The sequence below is a fragment of the Bos taurus genome, chromosome 16 (assembly GCF_002263795.3).
Source record: "Bos taurus isolate L1 Dominette 01449 registration number 42190680 breed Hereford chromosome 16, ARS-UCD2.0, whole genome shotgun sequence".
NCBI lineage: Eukaryota > Metazoa > Chordata > Mammalia > Artiodactyla > Bovidae > Bos > Bos taurus.
The window spans coordinates 2,627,728-2,651,326 of record NC_037343.1 but is presented as its reverse complement, the minus strand read 5'-3'; the positions used below and the strand labels follow the sequence as shown (position 1 = coordinate 2,651,326).

At 52.4% G+C, this 23,599-nt stretch overlaps 1 protein-coding gene across 21 annotated transcripts in view; it reads right to left on the bottom strand.

Moving 5' to 3' along the window:
- Positions 1-23,599, bottom strand: part of NFASC (neurofascin) — a 201,117-nt gene that overhangs the window by 155,251 nt on the left and 22,267 nt on the right. Inside the window, exon 1 of one of the 21 annotated variants that reach the window (XM_005216713.4) lies at positions 7,257-7,430. The exons of the other annotated variants lie outside the window; for them this stretch is intronic. The gene's annotated coding sequence lies outside the window, so the exon portion shown is untranslated. Of the gene's footprint in view, positions 1-7,256; positions 7,431-23,599 lie in introns of those variants that run through there. 21 annotated transcript variants of the gene reach the window in all.

Sequence of the window (23,599 nt, the reverse complement as noted above, 5' to 3'; positions counted from 1 at the left end):
TTTCTTTTAAAACACACACAGAACAAACCTAGCCCGCTGTCTTTTCTCTATCGCTTTCTGCAGCCTCTAGAACGCACTCTTAAATTCCAGTCTTGACTCTTCCCCTCCTCCCAAAGAAATGCCCTGGCTTTGAAATACAAGGAATCCCACAATCCTCTGTAAAGTTGAGAGAAAAAATGTACCGTTTGGCTGCCCCAGTCCTTTGAGAAGGCACACCTGGTGGCGCTTATGTGAGCCCATTCCTGCAGCCCCAGAGATGGCCCCTGGTCCCCTCCACCCCCCATCACCTGTGCTCTCCCCTCCCGACACTCGTTCTGCTCAGACAGGACAGCAAGAACACACACCTCTGCCAGCGGCGGGACGCGTGACCCCAGTTTCCCCATCTACAAAATAGACACAAACTGTACCCATCTTACAGATTGCTTTGGGGGGTATAATCAGACAATTATGTCAAGCGTCTAGCACATACATATGTGAATTGTTATTATCAGCTGTTACATTAGTTGCTAATAATAGCTGCTATTTTTGTGGGCCACAAATTTTTCCAGAGCAGATATCAACATTACATAGTTGGATTCCCAGCTCAGTGTCTGGCGCATGGTGGATATTAAAAAAAAAAAAAATTAAAATGTCTGTTAAATAAATCTAGTTGAAGAGGCCATAAGCTTATTTCCTATTGGTTCCCACTCCATATTAGACTGCCTTGGCTGTTCCCCTAAGGGGATGGTTATCCTCACATAACCTCTCCTCCTACTCAGAAAAATTCCAGTAAAATCAAACGGAAGGAGGAAAACGCTTTAAGAGCGGGAAGTCTCTCTGCACATCACCTCGCCAGGACTCACCAGGCCTCTCAAAAGATCGGTCCCCTCCCCCTGCCTCCTGGATGCTGTTCAGTAACCAGCTGAATAATGAACCATCAGAGGGGATTCCAACTGATGGCAATTAACACTCTTCCAGCTGGGAAGAGAGTTAACTTCACGGTGCCCAGATCTGCCGACTCCCCTTCCCTCTTCCAGAAAACGCCAGCTGCTACCACTCCACACGGGAGGACCCCACAGATCAGAAAGAAGAACCTGGTCAATGAAGCAAGACTGGTGATGGAGACATGGGCACCATGAGACTGTTCTCTCTACTCTTGTATATTGTGAAAAATAAACAAAACCCTGATTAATAATTCCTTCTTTTGCATAACTAGGAGAAGGAAATGGCAACTCACTCTAGTATTCTTGCCTGGAGAATCTCATGGACAGAGGAGCCTGGTGGGCTGCTGTCCATAGGGTCACACAGAGTCAGACACGACTGAAGCGACTTAGCATGCATGCATGCACTGGAGAAGGGAATGGCAACCCACTCCAGCAGTCTTGCCTGGAGAATCCCAGGGAGCGGGGAGCCTGGTGGGCTGCCGTCTATGGGGTCGCACAGAGTCAGACACAACTGAAGCGACTTAGCAGCAGCAGCAGCAGCAGGGCAAAGAAGCCCAAAGGGTTACTCTTTCCAAATCACAGGTGGAACACCAGGCCTGGATTTATATTGTAAAAGAAAAGATCTGGAAAATATCTCTGGCATTTGAAAGATCAGTATGGCATTTAGGTGGTATATAGAAAGAGTGTTGGCCTCTGAGCTTGGGCAAGTAACCCAAGCCCTCTGAGCCTCTCCTCCGCTTCCTTACCCTTAAAACTTAGGCTTTGTCCCCACGTCACAGGGCTACCCAGTGAGGCAAAGGAAGTGAAGCTTCCAGTACTGTGAAAGCACCTCCAAAGGTACCTAGCACATAGTAGATGCTGGATAAAATTTAGTTTATTTTCTTCCCTTAATGAAACAAAGCTGTTCTATTGTATTCTTAAGAAGCTTATGGAATCAAACTCCAGAAGTTAGCTGGTGGCCAAGAGTAACTAAGACACATTAGTAACTAAGACACAAAAGAATGCTTCTAAGGAAAGGAACTCAACTCTACTGCCTGGGAAACCTGAGCTCCCAATACCCATCCAAGACTGAAGTGTGTGAATAGCGTCACTTGTCACAGGCACTAAGCCAGGAGGGATAGGGCGGCAGGCTAAGAAGGAGAAGGGCATTCCTCTCCCAGGCCTCGGGCAGCAGCAGGTTTAAGCAAGAGGAGATGCTAGAAGGGTTTGCTGAGCATTTAAATACCATGAAGACCAGACCGATATTTGTACACAAATGTTCATAACATTAGCATTATCCACAATAGCCAAAATGCAGAAACAACCCAGATAGCCACTGACAGATGGATAAACAAAATGTACTATTTATACAATGAAATAACATTCAGTTTTTTAAAGGAACGGAATTCTGATACTTGCTACAACATGGATAACCCTGGAAGACATTATGCTAAATGAAATAAACCAGATACAGGAACACTGATTCCCTAACACGAGGTTACTAGAGTAGCCAGATTCATAGAGACAGGAAGTAGGATGGTGGTTACCAGAGGAGGGGGGCCCACGGGGAGTTAGTGTCTAACGGGTACCGAGTTCCGGTCAGGCAGGACGGAAGGTTCTGGACACAAATGGATGGTGTCTGCACACAAAGTGAATGGATTTCATGCCCCTGAACCGAACATTTAAAAATGCTTAAAATGGCAAGTTTTATGTTGTATATGTTTAAGCACAATTAAACAATAACAGTGATGATAAAGAGAGGAAAAAGTGCCATATTGACAGCATCTTGGTTTTAGCTTGTATCCCTTTTTCCCAAAGGCTGAAAGCAACCTCAACAGGCCCGCTTGAAGCACAGGTGAACTGGATCCCAGAAAGGCCAGGTAAACTGCAGTAAGTCGTTAGCGATGTGTCCTCCGGCAGGCGCCACCTGGGACGGCTCTGCCACATGAGAGCCAGGGTGAGCACAGCTGTCCTCCTGCCTGCCTGAGGACCGGGTGAGCTGCAGACGGGCGCACAGGTGGGAGGCCAGGGAAGGGCGCAGAGGCCTGGGGAGTCGAGTCACTCTCTCTCCCCCGCATCTCATCAGACCCCAGAAGCGGCACGAAGAGGCCAGCTGTACACACACACATCTCCAGAGCAGCAGAGACCGTCTCAGTGACAGAGCGCCCCGGGAGGCTGCCTGGGCCGGCGCCTGAGGGGAAGCTCACTGCAGTGGGATGAGGGCAGTTTTAGGGGAGATGAAATAACCTTTATCCTCACTGTAGTGGTGGTCACATGGGCATACACATCTATCAAAACTCATCTGACGATACCTTTAAAACAAGTACACTTTACTGAATGAAAATTATACCTCAATACAGTTTATTTTAAAAGTTAAAAAAAAAAAAAAGGCAGGGGTGATAAAGTCACACACTTTGGTAGTAATTTAGGAGGCAAACCTAAAGGGCTCAAAAAGGAAGACAATACATTCCAAAGGACTGTGTGTAGGCCAGGCTGTTCTGTGCTGAGTCTGAGAGACCCCTCCTGCCTCTGCCTCCCCTGACTAACCCCAGGATTTGAGTCAGGCAGGCAAAGACCCAATCAGACCGCGCAGGCCGAACTTCAGATGCTCCCTCAGAACCAGTTAGTAACATCCTGTCTTGAGGAAGGGGAACCGGGTGGCGGGTCCCTGTCACTGGCTCTTGGTGTGTGCTCAGGACCATTACCCTGTCACTTATATCTTTCCCTATAAAAGCCTCCAGCAGGGGAGCTGAGGGCTTGGGGACCGAGAAAGCTTCAAGGAGAGCCCCAAGACGGCAACAGGAGCAGTGATCCCCACAGACTGAGCAGCATTCAAGTGCCCAGCACTCAAGCCTCCTGGACAGTCTGCAAGAACTTTGCAGAATGTGCCTACCCAGTCTGTTCTTAGGGAAGAAAGCACTTCAACTTCCTAATGCTGTATCATTCAGGCACTTCCAGATCTGTTTTCCTTTCCCTTCTTCTGGCAAAATATCATCCACTCTCAGGCACGTGTGACTTTTGGGGGGCTGACATCAGTGGTGCCCCCCCACGCCTGGTCTAACCAGAGGCTGACAGAGCAATGGGATGCTGGGGTCTCCCATCTTGCCTTCAGGGAGGTCCATGGCGAAGAGATGAGAGTTGCAAGGAAGAGACATGAACAGGACGCTTGGATCTGCTCAGGGTCAAAAATCCAGCTCCCAGGTCATCAAAATTCTGATGTATCTGTTGCTCAGTCGCTCAGTTGTGTCTGATTCTTTGCGACCGCATGGACTGCAGCAAGCCAGGCTTCCCTGTCCTTCACTACCTCCCGGAGCTCGCCCAAACTCGTGTCCATTGAATTGATGATGCCGTCCTAGCATCTCATCCTCTGGCACCCCCTCATCCCCTATTTGACCCACCTCCTTCTAAATAAACAGACCCACACTCAAATTCTGACTCTCTCGCTTAATTGCTGTGTGACCTTAGGTAAGTCACTTAACCTTTCTGTCTCCCCATCAGTGAAATGGGGATTGTAGGGCCTGCCTCCTCCGATTGCTGACGGAACTGAATGAAGACATGTGTCAGAAGCCTGGGCAGTGCCTTGGGGGTAGCCAGAGGACATCCACTGCCTTCCTCCCCCCAGCTCCCTCATCCTGACCCTGCTCAGTCCACAGCAAAGTGGACAGTTACCTCTCGTTTTCAGCCTGGTGCTGGCTCCCAGAGCTCAAGGGGGCAGGAGGCAGCCAGGGTCTGCTGGCCCCTTCACTGAGCCCAGGAGAGCGGCAGGGGCACCAGCATGTGGAAGGACAGCCCCCACGCAGGACAGAGACCCGTGTAGCCCTCAGCAGAGGGCCCGGCTCCTTCCTCCTGTGCTAAATGGTTTCCTGGTTCGTTCATTCACCTTCACAAAAACCAAGACGCACCTGCTATCAAAATCAAGAGCTGAGGGGGCCAGGAGTCACGCAGCAGAGCTGGAACTGGGACCGGACTCCAGCCTGGCCCCACCACCCACGTCTGACCGCCCTGCCACACTGCCTCCAGGATGCTGCATCCGCTGCTCACAGAGCCCATCCGGGGAGGACAGACTCCCCATCCTTCTGAGGTTGCTCCACGGTACCGGCAGGGTGACGGGGGCAGAAACTGCTTGAGCAGTTGACACAAGGAGCCTCCTGCCCTTCCCTGACTGCTCACGGATCTCACCGAGGGGCCCTTTGCTCTGGTGCCTACACGGTGTCCACTTGGAGAGCTTCCAGCAGCTCTGGCTGAGCATGCATCCACCACAGATGCCTGGTCCTATGTGCGGAGGCCCAGGGCCACAGGCCCTGGCAACGCTGAGCGCTGCTTGCTGGGGGAGCAAGGCACATCTGCCCGGAAGGCCACTAACCCTCGAGCGCTCCAGAGTTCCCAGGAGTAGTTCCCCTCTCTCAGCCTTCCTCCTGGGGCCTCCTGAACAGTCCAGTCTCCCAGCTTTCCGCATCCTAGATCCCAGGTGAGTCCTTGGTGCGCCCAGAAGCTGCTGGCGGTAGGCACCCTGTGTTACTGACACATGGTCCGGCATCTTTCAGGGATGGTCAGGGGTCCAGGAAACAAAGCTGCCAAGACTCCAAGAAAGAAAATCCCTCGAGTGGTCATGAACCCGGAGTCCGGCCTGCAGGAAGGCCCCCCTACCTTCTGAAGCGCTGGGTGCTTCTCAAAGATCTCTAAGGAAGAACATCCCACCCAGTCCCCAGTCACCGTCAGGAAGTATCCTTGCATCTGACCTCAGTCCTCGTGGCCGCCAAGGCCACACGCACTGTTTCTGTCTACTGGCACTCGGGCTGGAGGGCGCGGGCTCCGGAGCGGGGCAGACAGTGTAACACTGGACGTGCTTCCCTCCTTGAGCCCGGCGCAGAGCGGCACAGTTACTGGGACAGTTCCAGGAGATGACAGCTCAAGGCTCCAGCAGCGTGGATCCCAGGGCAAGCTCTCCAGGAACATTCACCAGTGTTACGGCTGTTGATGGTGTCCCCATCACCGGGGAGGCCACCTGGCCAGCTCCTCCTGGAGCCCCATGTGCAAGGAAGCCTTGGAAGGCGGTGTGCCCACATTGACTCAGCTCGCCGCCCTCCTGAGGAAGGCCCTTTTCTCTGCTCCTGGGCCTTTCAGGAACCTCCCAGAGCAACTGACAGTCAGACAGAGCCAGAAGGAAACCCCAAAAGCTCGGGAGGATGCTGGGTCATCCCTCCGGGCGGCTGACTCCCACTGGACTCTCCACAGGCACACACTCCCACACCCCACGTCCAGCTGTTTCTCCAGGGCTCACGTACTAAGCAGACGAGCATCCAGCCCGGCAGATGAATCACAGAAACAGTGCTCCCAAGAGCATGCAGGTGCTTCTACAAATAGTCACTGCTGCTTCAGACTGTGGGGGAGGGAGAGAGGCGAACGCCCGGCACGGGCAGCAGTGGCGAGCCCGGAAGGGCAGCGTTCTCTGCAGGGCCTGCTCATCACCCGTTGCGCTGAGGCTGGGGCCCGGGCAGGCGACACCAGGGGCGCGCCGGGCTCAGAGCCTGCCCTGTCTGCTCTGTGCACCGGAAGAAGGAGCCCCTTCCTTTTCCCTCCCACTCACAACCAGATCAGCATGCATCTCTCAGAGCTGTCTTATGATGGAAGGGTTTCCTAATTCAAGGTAGCTCCTGGCCAGACTCACTTCCAAAGCTGAAAGGGAGGCACCATCAGTTCCTGCGAGAGCCAGCTGACCCAGGCATCTGACTCCCCGCTTGTTCTGGTTCAGCACTGAGGGACAGGGAACCGGGACTCCCCTGAACTAGGACCTGCTCTCATCCCTGGAAGCCAGCCGAGAGGGAAACAGCCTGTTCTCACTTCTCTGCAAGCAGCAGCTTCTGCCTTCTGACCTGAGACCCGGAGATGCCAACACTGAGCCTTCCTGGTGGGCCTGGAAGGCAAGGGGCTCACATGGGCTGGTGGAAGCCAGAGAAAGGAGCTGAAGGAGAGAAAGGGAGAGGCCAGGAAAGACAGGAAACAGAGGGGAGGGCCAGGTCACAGAGTTCACGCAGAGAGCCGTGCAGTGAGGTCCGCAGCACCGAGTCCTCCCTGGGCTGAAAGGAGCTTCAGCACAGCCCTTCCCTGACACCCCTGTTCCTCAGCCCAAAGCGCCCCTGCCACCCTCGCCCCCACCTGCCTCCCTCCTACATTTCAGCTCATTCATCACAATCGCAACTCTCCTTCTGGCCCACCTGCTTCATGCTCCTGATCCTAACACCAAACAGGCCCACTCTCTGGCGTGGAAGCCTTTTGCAGGCCTTGCACACAAGCAGAGCTCTAGCAGTGTCAGGGAATTATGCAGAATCCCACACAGGCCGAAGCGGGACTCACCTGGAAGGAGGCAGTGGGCGGGTACAGGAGGCCAAGGGACGGGGCGGAGGCAAGCATCCCAGCCGTCTGGGGGAGGCGGCCAGTCCACCCAGAGCCTGCTCAGTCCCCCTCCATGGGGACAGGTGGGACGGAAAGCAAGGTGCGCTTTCAGCCACCCCGGGGGGCAGACGCAGGCCTGAGCAAATTCCTAGCTAGGCCTTCCCCTTGGCCGCCTGCCGCAGAGCAAACACAGCAGCCCGGCCCTCGGTGGAGTCAAAATTGCTCGCGGCTTCCCTGCTCCTCGCCACCTCCCACGTGCCACCTCCCCAGCCCTCCTGGCACAAACAGGGCTCTGTTACCGCAAGCCCACCATGTCCCCTGAGAAGGCTGTGAATGGGACGCCACACAATGCTCTTGTTTATTAATAAGCACTCGGGTCCCCACCCCCAGCCGGCCTGCTCGCTCTCTCGCCGCCGGGTCCCCTCCTGCATAATGGAGGGGTTGTGCCACCCGTGACACAGGCCAGGCTGTGCCGCTCAGGCTTCGAGGGGGACAGATGCAGACAAGTGCCAGGCCGAGCCAGGCTCCCCAGGGCAGGGGCGGATGGGGCGCAGACCCCCCAGCTAAGACCTGGAGGCACCATGGCTATGGGGGAGCACAGTGTGCTGTGGGTGGTACCAGCCCCCCACGCAAGTCAGGACGGCAGCGGGTCATGGAGCATTTACTCAACCCCTACCCTGCCCATCGCGGCCAGGTGTTGCCCACACGAGGGGGCAGCTCTCCACACACCTCGGCTCAGCCCACTGGCTCACCTCTGCTTCAGGGCTCCAGGACAAACCGTCTCTCTTCCTCTCGACAGTCCATCGCACATCTGATGGCAGCCATGAGTGTAGCCTCTGCCAACGCTTCCAGTCTTCTCTGGGCTAAATATCTCCAGTCTCTCCAACCACCCCACAGGAAGCTATCTCCAGGCTACTGCTCCAGCCTGCTTCCCCTAAGAGGGCCAGACTTCAGAAGGTCAGGCTTTCCCTCAAGCTCTCCTATCCTGCTGGTGAGAGAGTGCCTTATAACATTCTTCCCGGGGAAAGCTTAGAAATACATTCAAATGTCTTTAAAACGTTTATGCCCTTTGTTCCGTAAATACCATTCTGGGAGTAGATCTTAAGTAAATAATCAAGGACAATTAGAATATATGTCACACAAATGTTTATCAGAGTATTGTTTATAAAGGTAAAAAATTAGAAGACCCCTAGACAGCCATCACTAGGGGAAATGTTAACCACACTATGGCAAGTCCATGGTTTGACAGGCTGTGGAGTATGGAAACAAGGGTTCTGACTCTGTCATTTACTGGCTGTGTTCAGTAACTTCAGGCAAGTTACTGAGCCTCTCTATGCCTCACTATTTGTATAATTGGCATAATAAAACAATCAATCAATTCAATGACGACAGTACCTGATAAATAAGGTAAATGCTTAAAATAAAAAAGCTTCGATTCTTACTATTACCGCAGGCCACAGAATATTACATAATTGTTAAAATGATGAAATAATGCAGGGCATCTTAATAACATGAACAAGTGAAAAAAAGGCAGATTACAAAAATAGGGTAAGAATGGCTATCTTTGAATAGTGCAATTATAGATAATTTGCATTTTTGCTTTGTGCTTATTTACATTTTTTAAATTTTCTGCAAAGAACATAAATTACTCTGGTGGACAAGAAGTATGTGTAACAGGATGGTCCTACCCCCAGCCCAGAGACAGGGCAGCCCTGGTCCCTGCCATGACCACCTTCGGGGAAGCCCCTCTGGACCCTGGACCTTCTCTTCCCACGGCTGCCCCACACTGAGCGGCAAGGTGGCCCAGCCCCAGGCCCGGCTCCCTCAGCCCCACACCTTGCCTACCGCTTGCCCATTCCCCAGGGGCTTCTTAGGGCCCTTTCTCTTGCCAATGACGAACACGGGGCTGGTGGAGTGTGGGAAAGTCTGGAAAGGATCATTGAGAAAGGCCTGGCCAGAGTGGAAGGTGTGGCCTCAGGTTCAGAGCTGGAAAAGGGGCACCTCTCAGATGAGGGGCAGAAGCAACTCCCCCTGCATATCGGTAGGGTAGGGAGGGGCGACTGGAGAGACCAGATTCATCCCACGTTGAAGAGGAATAGAGGGAAAGACTGAGAAAGCCAGACAAGCATCCAGACGGGGGTGCCCCCAGAGGGCGGAACCTCCTGCCCCACCTCTGCTGCTCTCGGGCGTCTGTGGCTCTTCTCATGGGGGCAGCCACGCTGGCTGACCCCTCGGTGCCCCTGCCGACGGCAGCCCCTTTCTGGATGCGGGGTGACGGCCCAGGACAGAGCAGGGGTGGGGCAGGTGGGCAGCTCTGGCTGGGGAAGGCAGAAGAGGGCAGAGAGCTGCGGGGCGGCTGGCTGGAATGTGGGTCACGTCCGCAGAGGCTGGAACAACAGCTGTGCCACTGGGCCTGGCAGAGAAGTCCCTCCTGTTCTGGGAGGGCAGCCCCTCACCCCCACCCATCAGGAGCACCCCTCTGCCACCCGCAGCCCCCACTGACAGGACTGGAATGCCACTCTGCCACCCCAGGACTGTCAGCAATGAACCATCTGGGGACTGGCAACTAGGCCAGAGCGTGACCCATGGCCCAGAGGAATTGCGGGCTCGGGGCGGGTCTGAGTCCCTGCCTGAGGTCCTCACATCACATTTGTTAACTGCTGTGGCGAAGGGTTCAGCCTCACCTTCAGGCACAGAATCCTCACTTTCTAGAAAGAAAAGCAAACTCTACTAAAGCCAGAAACTTGCTGTCAAGAAGTACTTCACCTAAAGTGGTTAAGGAATAGCTGGGTGACCCCCAACAACAGTTGAAAAATGCCCACATGGAGTGGGAGATGGGCTAGGAGAGCCTCTGAGGGCTCATCCAGGGCCGAGCTGCCAGGAGTGCATGCGGCTGCAGGCGGCCGGCAGGAAGCTGGTCCCTCCGAAGTGAGGCTGGGGTGAGGAGGACGGATTCCCAGAGCAGCCAGCCCAGGACTGTGCCACCCGGATCTGTCTGTGGCTGTGCCTATGTGTGAGCATGCATTTGTGAGTCTGCGTGAAGGCACACACCTGGCGGAGGGCTTTGGCTCCCACGTGTGCACCCCCATGAGTGTGAGCACACTTTGCTGCATGAGGATGTCTCAGTGTACTTACATCTTAGTGCATACCTACACGCCCGGCTTGGTGAGCTTATGTGTGTGACTGTCCCAGAATGTCTGTCTAGTGGTCTGTGTGTGCAACTTTAGTGTGACTCAATACGTGTGGGTATTTGGGCATGTACACAGGTGTTCCAACACACATACATGGTATGGGATGTGTGCTCCTTGGGTTTATAGGCTGGTATCATCGTGTAGGTGTGTGAGTGCAAATATGTGTGTGTGAGTTACAATAGAAGGATGTGTTTTGATGTGCGGGTCTGTTACTCTCACACGTGTTGGTCCTGGCTCCTCTGTGCATGTTTATGGCATGTGTGTCTATCCTGATGTGTGCACCATCTCTGTGTGTGTCTGCACATGCATGTGCATGGGTGTGGAGGGGAAGGGTCGGGAGAGGGTGCGGCAGTCCCATGGTCTCCCTGCTGCTCTCTAGGCAGGAACAACACTGCATGAATCCGCCACCTGCAAACCCTGTGGGGGCTCCTGCTTCTGAAGAATAAAACCCACCTCTCCCAGGCTGACACCCAGGCCGACATCAACATCCAGTAATCTGCTACACTTGCTTTTCTCCAAATGTCTGAGATAGACCATCTCTACCTCTGCTTTTCTGCTTCTTTGCCTGGAGGTCCCTTACCCTGTCTGTCTCCGCCCAACAAAATCCTACCCATCCTCTAAGGCCTAGAGCCAATGCCACCTGCTCCAGGAAGCCACCAGACCTATCCTCTAGCAAGATGTGACCATTCCTGCCTCCGGCTTCCAAGCAAATTACTTATATCCCTCACTAAGCACAGATCCCGTCCTCCTTTCACTGCAATGATGGGCACAAGCATTTCTTCCTCTACTGGATGATGAATTCAGAGTCACGAACTCCACCCAGTTCTCTGCAGCTCCCTGAGTGCCTGGTTCAATATCTGGCACACGGAGCCTGCAGCTAATGTTCACTGGGCTTAGCTGCCCAGCAAGCTGAAAATGGAGATGACGTTTACTGTCTTGGAGCCTTTAGAACTGGGCAAGTACGTGATAAAGGCCTGCAAGTCTCTAGCCCTGGTGAACTGCAGGGCTAGGAAAGCCTATTATTAGCCTCTGTGGTCTCAGGTTCTGTGCCTAAAGGAGCCTCCTCTGGGAGCAAATGCCCAAGGTCAGGTGGGACAGTTCTGCCAGCTTCTTCATTCTTGTGAAGCACGGTTACCTAACAACTGACCTCTCTCAGCAGCTGGGCACAGCTCCAAAGCCCCATCCACACTGGAATACACACCATCTGCTGCTGCAGCCAGGAGAGAGTCCAGTTACACATTTCCTTCAGCAACCCTACACGCACACTCCCAATCCCGAGGTTTACCCATGGAGGCTGAGCTTCTGCAGCCCACTCTGCCTGCCCACCAGCCAGATCTCCAGCATCCAGAGGAAGACCCTGGCTCACGGTGATGGGGAAGGGAGCAAGGAGTACTCTTCAAGGCCTGGTGCCAGGAGAAAGAGCCCTTGAGCAAAGAATTCAAGAATAAGAGCGGTGTTTGACTCATACTTTGGGCCAATATATCAGAGTGGCTAAAATTTTATTAAAAAATTGATAATACTAAACGTTGGTAAAGATGTGGTATAACTGGAACATGTACACTGCTGGCAGAAGAAGAAACTGTACAGTCACTTTGGAAGACTGCTGGGCAGGGCACACTAAAGCCAGGCACGCTAACACCTGCAGTCCAGCAGTCCCACTCCTGGGCGCTCACCCAGCGGAAGTCAGCACTTACATCCACACACAGGTGTGTTCAGCAGTGACTGACTGTACTCAAATCCATACAGACTTGCGAGAGGACCTGAAGAGCCAAAACAATTTTGAAGAACAACAAACCAGAGACTCACATTTCTGAACTGCAAAACTTACTGTAAAACTCCTGGAGAAGGAAATGGTAATCCACGCCAGTATTCTTGCCCGGAGAATCCCATGGATTCCCATGGATGAGCCTGGTAGGCTACAGTCCATAGGGGCGCAAGAATCGGACACGACTTAGTGACTAAACAACCACCACCACCACCACCACTATAAAACTACAGCAATCGAATCAGTGCTGTATTGGCACAAGGATAGACAGCCCAACGAAATAGAATTTAGAGTTCAGAAACGAACTCATACATCTATGGCCAACTGATCTTTTTTTCAAACTTTATAAACTTTTTATTTTGTATTGGGATATAGCTGATTGGGCTTCCCTCATAGCTCAGCTGGTAAAGAATCCGCCTGCAATGCAGGAGACCCCACTTCGATTCCTGGGTCAGGAAGATCTGCTGGAGAAGGGAGAGGCTTCCCTGGTGGCTCAGCTGGTAAAGAATCCGCCTGCTGATTAATGATGTTGTGGCAGTTTCAGATGAACAGCGAAGGGACTCAGCCGTACATATACACGCATCCATTCTTCCCCAAACCTCACTCCCATCCAGGCTGGCACATAGCATTGAGCAGAGTTCCATGTGCTGTACAAGAGGTCCTTGTTGGTTACCCATTTTGAATACAGCAGTGTGTACAGGACATTCCCAAACTCCCGAACTATCCTTTACCCCTGGCAACCACAAGTTCGTTTTCTAAGTCTGTGAGTCTCTGTTTTATAAGTACATTTGTATCATTTCTTTTTAGACATAGAAGGGATGTCATAAGTATTTCTCCTTCTCTGTCTGACTTCACTCAGTATGACACTCTCTAGGTCCGTCCACGTTGCTGAAACGGCTTTATTTCATTCTTTTTATGGCTGAGTAATATTCCACTGGATATATGCACCACAACTTCTTTATCCATTCCTCTGTCGATGGGCATTCAGGTTGCTTCCACAACTTGGCTACTGTAAACAGTGCTGCAATGAACACTGGGGTGCATGTATCCTTTCAGATCATGTTCTTCTCTGGATAGATGCCCAGGAGTGGGACGGCAGGGAAGTACGGTAGCTCTGTTTTTAGTGTTTTAAGGAGCCTCCATATGGTTCTCCACAGTGGCTATACTGTGAGTCTGAGTGAACTCTGGGAGTTGGTGATGGACAGGGAGGCCTGGCGTGCTGCAATTCATGGGGTCGCAAAGAGTCGGACACGACTGAGCAACTGGACTGAATTGAACTGATGTGGTCAAATTCATAGAAACAGAAAGTAGATTAAGGTTGCCAGGGCCCAGGGGAGCAGAGAATGGGGAGTTGCTGCTTAATGTTTACAGAGTTTCCACTGGAGTAATGAAAAGTTTTGGAAATAGAGAGCAGTGACAGCTGTACCACACTGTGGTAATATCCTAATGCCATGAACAGTACACTTAAAATGGTTAAAATGGAAAATCTCATGTCACACACACACACATAGTTACAGCAATAAAAAAGATTTGTTTAAAAATCACTGCAGCATCCTCCCCTGCTTTGCTGCCAAACCCATCAATACCCGACTACAAATAAATGCCTGTCAGGACAAATGCGACAAAGACAGAAGATTTCAGAAGCGCTATTTCCCCAGAGGGCAATACTCTTCAAACCTTTGAGTGAGTTACTGTGATGCTACAGTGGTGGAGGGATCTATTCTTGAAATTCCACCGACCTTGTCATTCACTTCCTGGGCCTGGCTGTAGAACTGGGACAACGTCACCAGCCTCCAACGTGCATCTGAAATCTCCTGAGAACCAGGCTATGTGTCTCTGACCCAGCACCTTCCCTCCAGGCCCCTCTCTAGACGTCTTTAGTTCCACCCTCTTCACTGCTGACTTCAGCTTTTGTCACCCAGTAGGTAAAATATATCCAGCACACTGGCCTGGGGCCTTTGCCCTGAGTTCTCTGCCAGACTTCCAAAGCTGGCTGAAATATTTAACCTTTAAAGAGAAGCCCTGGATTGTTCAGGCTTCGGCAAGTGAAAGTGAAAAGTAAAGTCGCTAGTCGTGTCCGACTCTTTGCGACCCCATGGACTGTAGCCCACCAGGCTCCTCCATTCCTGGGATTTTCCAGGCAAGAATACTGGAGTGGGTTGCCATCAGGAGATCTTCCCGACCCAGGGATTGAACCCGGATCTCCTGCATTGTAGGCAGACGCTTTACCATCTGAGCCACCAGGGAAGATAGACGGCAAGAGATGTGCTATTTTAAAATTTTTAAAACTCCACTTGCCAAGGTACCAGTTCACCTGCACTCATCACCAGTCTCCCTTCTCACACTGCCCCTAAAGAGGGAGAATGATCTGTGCGTAGTTCACTTCCCAGCCAGACCGATGACTGCAACAACCTAACTGCCCCACTGACCCTCATGAAGAGGGGGCTCCCCACTGACCCCCTCTTCCCCAGCAGTTAGGCAATGCTATTTTGTGTTAAGCAGCCCACCACATTCCCAAGTTATATTTTGGACTTGGTCTCTCTAAAACTCCTAAAATGCATATCTTTCTTGGTATCTTGGAGGTGTACATAATTCAGTAACTGTTCACATCATCTTTTTTAGTGTATGGAAATGGCAACCCACTCCAGTATTCTTGCCTGGAGAATCCCAGGGACGGCGGAGCCTGGTGGGCTGCTGTCTATGGGGTCGCACAGAGTCAGACACGACTGAAGCAACTTAGCAGCATAAGGCTTTCTGACTGATCTTTTAAATGAACACACCAGAATTTATACATTCGGATGACTGCTGACTCCTTCCAAGAAGTCCCCTTGGGAGGCTATAATCCCAGGGATGGGGGAGCCTGGTGGGCTGCCATCTATGGGGTCACAGAGTCGGACACAACTGAAGTGACTTAGCATAGCATACATATTCTAACAATGCACTTGCCTGTCCTTAGAACATTCCTGAAGTTTCTCTTTGGAACTGCTTTCAAAGCCTATAGCATAGCTTTTGATGGGCCCCCAAGGTAGCAAATGTTTATCCTATGTGGGTAGATTCGATTTTTTTTCTTAGCTTGAAAGATAGGGCTAAGAATGGGAAAGACAGCTGGTGACGCAGTTGGGAATACTATTGAATGTTAAAAGCGAAGAATTACTATTATCAAGGATAGATCTCTGAAGACTATTCCTAGGAGGATGAAACAAGATTCTGAGCACTGGCCCCCTTATAGGGATAAATACACAGCCCTCAAATGGTGCAGTTTTGGAGGACAACACATGTGTGAGTGAGTAAGATCTGGTTATACCATTAAAAACAATTTGAAATCACTCTATTGTCACCATAGATTCCTTTGCTGTATCCACTCACGTCACTGTGTCTGGCCAGGTGCTAGGAACTAGGAACTTTCCAGAAGTGGCTGCCAAAGACAGTGGCCTAGAGTGGGCACAGGGAGCAGGCTGCCTGCTCTCTAAAGAAGACAGAGGCTGGGACATGCAGGGATGCGGGCAAAGTCTGGCGGGTCCTCGTTAAGTTAAACATTGAATTACACGTGGGCTAGAAACTCCACTCCTAGGTGTACACGCCAGATTACTGAAAACAAGTGCTCACACAAAAACGTGGACAGAAATGTTCATGACAGCACTACTCACAAGAAACAAAAAGCCTACCAACAGATCAATGGATAAACAAAATGTGGTGTATACAGATGAAATATTATAGAGCCACAAACAGGACCTGCCACAGCATGAATGCACCTTAAAAACGTCATGCTAAGTGAAAGAAACCAGTCACAACAGGCCGCAGAGTGCGTGGTTCCGTTTCTGTGAAATGTCCAGAAGAGGCGTGTGCGGAGAAGAGGTGGCCAGGGGCGATGGAGGGACAGAAGGGGTCTGGAACTAGACAGTGGTGATGGTACCCAGCAGTGTGAAGAAACGAAATGCCACGGAACTGTATATCTTAAAATGGCCAATTTTATGTTGTGGGTATTCTACGAAAAGGAGAAAAAGACAAAAGAAGTAAGTGGGCAGGGTTTCTACGCTCACCTCTGGCAGGAAAGCAGTCTGCAGTGGGCAGCAGTGCTGGCGAGACCTGGCGGAGCACACAGGCAGCGGGGCTGAGAGCCTCACAGGTGCGAGAGGAGAAGGGGTGCAGGGACGCCGGCCCACACCAGCGACCACCACGGACACCAGCCAGCCCGCAGCAAATGCAACTCAAGCCATGTGTGACAAAAGATCCCCTGCGGTGAGAAGCAGGGACATTTCCCGAGACAAAGCCAGAGGAGAGCGTTTCTAACTCAGCTGGTTTCCCTGTCGACTCTCATCTCTGCCTGCAGCATCCTGACCGGCTGCCTGGGACAGCACTCCTGTCTCTTCTGTGTCATCAGCGCTGGGAGCCTGGGGGCTGGGCCGGGGGCAGGGAAGGAGCTGTCCTTCCCTGCAGATAAGATTCCTCCCTCCACCAGCAGCTGCTTGTCAGGAGGGCGACCCAGGCCACACTGCTCTGCAAGGCACCCTCCTTTCCTCCCCCAGCTCCCTGAGGGGCTCACAGATGCTCCCGGCGCCTCTCTGAATGGCCAGCTCCAGGCTCGAACAGGAAACTCACACACCAGTCAGGCAGCTGAGGCTGCTCTCCAACCACCGGCCCCCGGCAGCCTCCAGCTTAGGGGTATGTTTTCCTAATCTTCATGTGTGAGGATCTACAAATCCAGAGAACAGACAAGACCCTTAGCAGCAATTACAAGACTAATAACATTAAGTCTTAAATGGTTATTACCAACCCAGATCCCTTATTAGTTGTGACAGCCAGTGAATTGGGGAAGCAGTGAATTGTAGTGCATATGAAAAGTAACTTTAAAATTCAATTGTCTCTCTGGCTAAGGCTCAGTGCAGCTGCTGGACCTGAGACCCAGGCTCTGGGAAAGATTGGAGAGTGACCCAGGCACGCGAGGCCTGCTCCTAACTCAGGGATTACCGGAGGCCACCTTCACACCTTGCACTCTCAGCACCAGGGGGGACTACAGACCTCCTGCATGCTTCTGGCGTCTTCCAGTCCCCTGAGGTCGGGAGAAAGGAACGAAGGACCAACTTCTGTTGCTGGTGACGGCAGCGCAAGGATGCCTAAGGCAGGGGAGGCACTGCCCAGCAGCCAGGCTCAAAGGGACCTCCCCACGGACGGCAGCTCCAAGCACAGCGAGCGTGACAAGGAGCTGATTCATTCCACTTGCTGGGAGACGGCGAGGTGTGGCGTGAAACAGGCGGCAGAAAAAGCAGCCTGCAGGGCACCTGCACTAAGGCAAGGGGCCGGGCAGCTGAAAAGGCAGTGGGATGACCTCTGAGAAAGGAGTCAGGCCCTGATCATCCCCCCTAACCGCGGCCACGCGGGGATGGAAATGGGGCTGCTACAGCTCCTGTGAGGACAACATCCCCACGCTGATGGCAGGCAGGCTGCGCCCCACAAGAAGGCTCCGAGACACAAGAAAAACGAAGAGAAGGCGAGGGAGGGCCGAGGGAGGGCCGGAGGACCTGAGAGGGGAGAGGCAGCTCAGAGGGGCAACTGTCAGGCCAACCGCAGCGCGCAGCCCGTTGCCATGACGACGCCCTCCTGCGTGGCACCCAGGAATAAATGATTGATAGCAGACACTGCTTTCCCGCCTGCCCAAAGCCCCCAGTGCCCTCTTGGCCGCCACCATTCATCTCCCCTCCTCCACCTGTTCTGTATTTGGCTGAAAGAGGAACCAAACAGGAGCCCAGAGACATCACAGGCCCCCAAGCCCCTCCCCTCACCTCTCTGCCTCCCTGTCCTTCTCACCCTGGCTGCCTTCTTCACCCGTCACAGGCTGAACCATGGCCCCTAAAACTCTTATGCTGAAGTCCAAATCTCCAGAACCCAGAATGGGACAGAATTCAGGCCTCCTGAAGAGATAATTACGGTAAAATGAGGTCCTTAGTGCGGGCTCAAACCAGCATGACTGGTGTTCTTATAAGAACAGAAGGTGGGACGTAGGTACAAGCAGAGGGAAACGCAAGCAAGGACACAGGGCGAAGGGGGCCGTCTACAAGCCAAGGGGGAGGCGCAAGAGGCCAGTCCTGCTGCTGCTCTGACCTTGGACTTTCAGGCTTCAGACCTGGGAGGAAACAAGCTTCTGCTGCTCAAGTCACCAGTCTGTGGTACTTCGTTATGGCTGTCCCAGCAATACAACACCCAAATAGGACCCCGTCAAAGCCAGCTGTCATTCTGGGGTGCCAACCAAAATGGAAACATCATCTCAGCAGCAGAGTCAGAGAACTCAGAGGTGCCACGTGTCCACACAGTGGGCTTCCAGGGGCCTGAGGCTGGGAGACAGGACGACCCAGCCCGGAAAGCGGCCGGCAGACTCAGTGCTGGGAAGGCAGGCTGCGGCAGGCATCCCGGGCTCCTCTGCCTGGGCTGAGCACAGCAGAGTCACCCCACCTCCTGGGCTGCCCTAACCTGAAGAACACAAGGCTGCCCTGCGGGCAGAGCCAGTGCACAACAAGGAATGACAAGAGCCAGAAGCGGCCAGGGCCTCCTGCCTGCGCTGAGCAGGCTTAGGGTCCTACCGGGAGAAAGAAGCACCGGTTCCACAGAGTCCAGGGTGTAAAACTGTGCAGGGCGATCAGGTCAAAGGACAAGCACCAGGTGGGAGACAGGAGACACGGGACCCCCGGGCAGCACTGCGGGAGCGCAAAAAGGAAATGACCGTTTGGTGGTTCCTCCACAACTTAGTCATAAACTACATGACCCACAATTCTACTCCTAGGCAGACACCTCCAGAATTGAAAGCAGGTACCCAAACAACATGCACAGTTTCACAGTGGCCATTCACAAGAGCCAAAAGGTGAAACAGTGCAAAAGCCCATCAGCGCATGAACGGATAAACAGGTTACAGTATATACATATGATGGAATATTACTTAGCCATAAAAAGGGATGACGTCCTGATACACGCTACGTTGTGGATTAGCGAAAGCCAAGTAAAAGAAGCCAGACCCAAAAGGCTACACATTGTATGGTTTCTCTGATATGAAATGTCCAGGACAGGCAGATCCATACAGACAGAAAGCAGATGAATGGTTGCCAGGGGACGGGGGAGGGGGAGGGAGAAACGAAGAGCAAGTGCTCAGTGGTATGGGCTGCTCTTCTGGGGTGATGGGAAAGTTCTGAAGCCAGAAAGAGGTGGTGGCAACACAGTGAATCTACTAAATGCCACGGAACGGTCCACTTTAAAACTGTTATGTCACGCAAATTGCCTCTCAGTAAATTACTTTTTTAAGTTAAGCCCTAGGTATATGGGTAGTTAGTCTAGTCTCTCTACCTTGGTGGGTGCTTCCCCGACATTTGCACTCGTGCGTGCACACACACAGCACAAGCAGGGACTGCTCGGCCTCCCTGCTCCACACACACATCCTGCCCTGCAGCTATAGGTTTCCTCACTCGTCCCTCTCCCTCTGCCTCTCTATTAATCATCCTCTCTCCTTTCCTCCACACATCAAAATACTACTGATCTTTTCACGTCGAGCTCAAAACCTGACTTTTCCACAAAGCTTTCCTCAACGACTCCAGTCAGCAGTGGACTTCCTCCCCACTAATCCCACTGCGGTTTATCAGTTGCCAGTCAATTATGTTCATGCATGGAATGGCCTTCTTGAGCCTCCTTCTGTGTGTGTAAATCTTGTTCCCACATTAAGATTATAACCTTGAGGAAGACCCTGAGCTGCACACATGTGCTCTGTCTGCCGAGCCCTAACACAGCCTCTGCCGTGCTGCAGAAGCCCATTCCTGGAGTCAGGCAGGCTGAAAGCTGATTCCGGCTCCATGCCTCCCTCACTGACTAAGCCTGAGTCCCAGGGGTCCTCTTCTAGGCTCCCAGTCAGAGTTCTCCAAGCGCTGAAAGGAAGGTCAAATGCAGCAGCCTTACAGGTAAAGAATCCTGCACACTGGGAAGCATGAGGCCACAGAAGGCACTCGTCATAAAGCACACACTCCATAACTGCTTGATGAGCACGGGGAGCTGCCCACACAGCAAATCCCTGGGTTCCAGCATCCCTGGAGGCGGTGGGTCTGAGGAAGCAGGCGTCAGCACAGCCAGGCCTGGAGAGGGTCCATCAGAAACCTGTGTCTCTCCAGGGACTCCGCACGGGACTGAACGGCTCTGCCTGGACTGGGGTTGAAGGGGACCCTGCAGGAGGACAGACTGGGGCTTCTGGCTAAACACACCATCTCCTGAGGGTCCCCGCTGAGAAAGATGAGCAGAGATACGCCCAGGTAAGGACTCCCCTGGTGGCTCAGACAGTAACAAATCTGCCTGCAATGCAGGAGACCTGGGTTTGATCCCTGGGTTGGGAAGATCCCCTGGAGAAAAGAATGGCTTCTTCACTCCAGTATTCTTGCCTGGAGATAACCATGGACAGAGGAGCCTGGTGGGCTGCAGTCCATGGGCTTGCAAAGAATCAGACACGACTGAGTGACTAACACTTTACCACTTTCACTTTCAAAGCAGATCTATGCTAAGCTGGGACTGTGGTTCCTGCATCCCTGAGACGAATGAATGACCAGGGGAGGACTGACCAGGCTGGAAGGACTCCAAAGGGGTTCACCTCCACAAGGATTGCAAACGGAAAGAAGATTCTTGTCCTTGGGCAGCAGCAACCAAAGGGTTAATCTCAGAGTGGTGCACACCCCAGTCCAAGGGTCCCCGCCCTCCTCAAACTGTTCCTCACTGCAGGTAATTAGGTCAGCTTAGAGGATTTCCCTGTCTAGAGGGTGGGGGAGGCAACCCAATGGAGCCCCATTGTCCCAGGCCAAGATCCCAGCTAAGCCAGCCCCTTCCCCCAAGACGGGCGCTTACCTCTGGGGTGGAGGGTCTGGCACCTCCCAGGTGGAGGGTCTGCCACAGAATGAAGGGGCCAGGCTCAAAAAGTGGAAGCAGCTGGGGCCACTTATATGCAACCCCCAGTCACAGTGGGATGGTCCTCGCCCAAGGGTCAGAATGAACGAGAGAAAGAGAAGTGGGAGGATCTGGGCTCCTGCTGAGAGGCTATGACCAGGTGGAGAGGAGCCAGCAGCCTCATGGCAGTCAGGGAACAGTCCAGCAGCAAGATCACACTAACGGTCAAGTCTAGGTGTGAGAGACTGTCAGGAAGCTTGCTAATCCCACCCAGAAGAGCAGGAAAGAAGCCAATCAGCTCTCCTGTGGTCCATATGTCTCCAGTCTCCCTGCCCCCGCCATTTCCTAGGGCAGCAGACATCCAGCAGAGTAGCAGGCAGAAAGGGTGTGTCCTGAGAACCCCACTGAGAAACTCATTCACACCTTCACCATGGGGAGTCCTTCTCACTCTCCAAGTGGGCAGGTCAAGAACATCAGAGACTTCTCTCAACATGTCAGTGAGATGTGGAGGGGCTGGCTGGGTCTGACATCATACCAGGAGGTACGCTCTGTGTGAACAGCTGCGTTCAGTACACACACACACACACACACACACACACACACACACACACAGCAGATGCCTCCCATGGACAGGGGCAGAACACAAAGGACTGGCTGAGGGTCACACCCCCTGTGCTTCAGCTGGCTTCATTTTAACTGCACTCCCCAAAGTAGGGGAGCCGGCTACGGAGTCTTGACTATAGAAAGACTCAGAAAGATACTCTAGACTGGGCTCGGAGAGGCTGGTCAAGTCTAAATGGGTGTATGAGGAGACACACACACACACACACACACACACACACAGGAAATGACCAAAGTCGAAGAGGATTAACATATAAAAATATAAGCTAATGTGACTGTGGGAAACTAAAAGCAATCGATTATCTGCAGCAAACAGCTTACTTCTGAGCCTGAATGAATTCAGTGGGTACCCCACGTCTAACATGGGTTCCAAGTATATATAAAAGCATTCATTTTCAGCCTCAATGAAAGAAAAGTTAAGGAAGATAATCTGTGCAAAAGTGACATGCAGTCAGTCATTCATAAACCTAATGTGGACCGTAGATTATCTAGGGTTTGGGCTTTCTGTGACATTGCTTCCCATCTGTTAATGTGGTCAGAAAAGCAGCAAGCCAGGCTGGGAGGAAGTGGCGTGGAGACAATGTCTACTGACCCAGCAGAGGATGCTGCAGGCGACATGAGGCCTCAGACGCGTCCCCAGACCAAGGGCCATTACACCAGGCTCCATAGCTAATGGCCACCAGACCACATCATTGGTGCCTCTTTCAAACATGCAGCTAAAATTCTGATGCCACTGAAGACACACCAACCAGCTCACCCAGCAGAGGCATGCCTAGGAGACTGGTGAGAGGGAGCACTGCAGCAGTGTTCCCAGGACTTCCAAGACCAGGCCCCAAACTCATGATCCGTGGACTGACCTTTGCCAAAGACAGCTTTTAGCTGGTGGGAGAGAAGGAGAGAGAGCAGTGACCGTTTGGCCACGCTCATTTCTGAGCCCCACTGGCAGGCTCCAGCCACGCAGGCCAGCAGAGCAGGCCGTCATCCCAGGCCTGGGGTCAACTGGCCTCTACTTAAACACTTCCTAAGACACAGAGTTCACTTCTTGCAAGGCTTCTCACTCCACTTCTTATTTGGGGGCAGCTCTTAAAGGGTTAGATGATATCTAAGATCCCCTCCAATTCTCTAATCCAATCTGAAGTTCTTAAGTAAGTTGGACAGAATGTTGCTTGTTGTAGTTCTGACATCTGGACTCTCAAAGACCGCATCCAATCCTATCTGCAAAAACAACCTAGGAGGAAGGGGCACACTGTTCACCACCCCCGATCTCTCATTTGAAGAACTGTCACATTCATCATGGTTTTCAGACCCCACACCATCCTAGAATCCTAGTGGAACCAGGAGGAACCTTAGAGGTTGTTCTTGTTAATGTTTCTCCTCTTTCTAGGATGTAATCATGCCAAGGAAATGCTAATATAATTTGTTTATTTTTGCATACTTTTAAGTTTAAAAGTATGCTGTTTTAGATCAGATTCAGTCAGTCAGTCAGTTCAGTCGCTCAGTCACGTCTGAGTCTTTGAAACTCCATGGACTGTAGCACGTCAGGCCTCCCTGTCCATCACCAACTCCTGGAGTTTACTCAAACACATTCATGTCCATTGCGTCGGGGATGCCATCCCACCATCTCATCCTCCGTCATCCCCTTCTCCTCCCGCCTTCAATCTTTCCCAGCATCAGGGTCTTTTCCAATGAGTCAGCTCTTCACATCAGGTGGCCAAAATACTGGAGTTACCGCTTCAACATCAGTCCTTCCAAGGAACACCCAGGAAGGATTTCCTTTAGGATGAACTGGTTGGATCTCCTTGCAATCCAAGGGACTCTCAGGAGTT